The sequence below is a fragment of the Etheostoma spectabile genome, chromosome 15 (assembly GCF_008692095.1).
Source record: "Etheostoma spectabile isolate EspeVRDwgs_2016 chromosome 15, UIUC_Espe_1.0, whole genome shotgun sequence".
NCBI lineage: Eukaryota > Metazoa > Chordata > Actinopteri > Perciformes > Percidae > Etheostoma > Etheostoma spectabile.
This window is the reverse complement of record NC_045747.1, coordinates 26,178,623-26,179,271: the sequence shown is the minus strand read 5'-3', so window position 1 is coordinate 26,179,271 and position 649 is coordinate 26,178,623. Positions and strand designations below refer to the sequence as shown.

Sequence of the window (649 nt, the reverse complement as noted above, 5' to 3'; positions counted from 1 at the left end):
ACTTTAACAAACTCCTCCTAGAGATCTCATCCGATGGATTTTAAATTCTGTCTGTACCATCTCAACATCTTAAAGATGAAGAGTAGGAGCACGAGTAATCCTCTAGGAGCACCGGTGCTAATGTCCTTGCATCCGCTTTAATGCTGTTTATATGGATATGGTTTAATTTTGCGTTACATGACCCATTTCGTCTGTAAAGCCGTGCCTGTGTGGGATCTCTCCTCTACTCTCTCTCCTCTTACTCCGCGCCTGGCCACACAGCGGCCGCCGGTCCACACTTCTGACATTTGTCCACAGTTTAAATTTTTTATTAAGACAGCTGTATATTGTTAAGTATGAGGGGCAAACCAGTATTTGTACCAGTGTTTCCGCTGGTAACTCTGCTATCGCGGCGGCCACGGCGAAGAACACAGAAGAAGTTATTGAATGCAACTAACTTCAGTTGGTAGAGTAACAGCGTGTGAGACGGAGCTGCTGGACCTTGACCTGGACCAGGACCTGGACCTGGGCCAGAGATGTGACCCATTGCGAGAATATCACAGTTCATAAAAATGCAGCGCAGTGAAGATACAGACGTTTCATACACACGTGTGTATCCGCCGTTTGACCCATGCTGGACCCTTTCATAATGATCAGCCGTCTCTCTGTG

General features: G+C 46.8%; 1 protein-coding gene across 1 annotated transcript in view; it reads right to left on the bottom strand.

Annotated features, from left to right (window-relative positions):
• il16 (interleukin 16) overlaps window positions 1-649 on the bottom strand; it is a 56,590-nt gene that overhangs the window by 43,198 nt on the left and 12,743 nt on the right. The gene's annotated exons all lie outside the window — the stretch shown is intronic.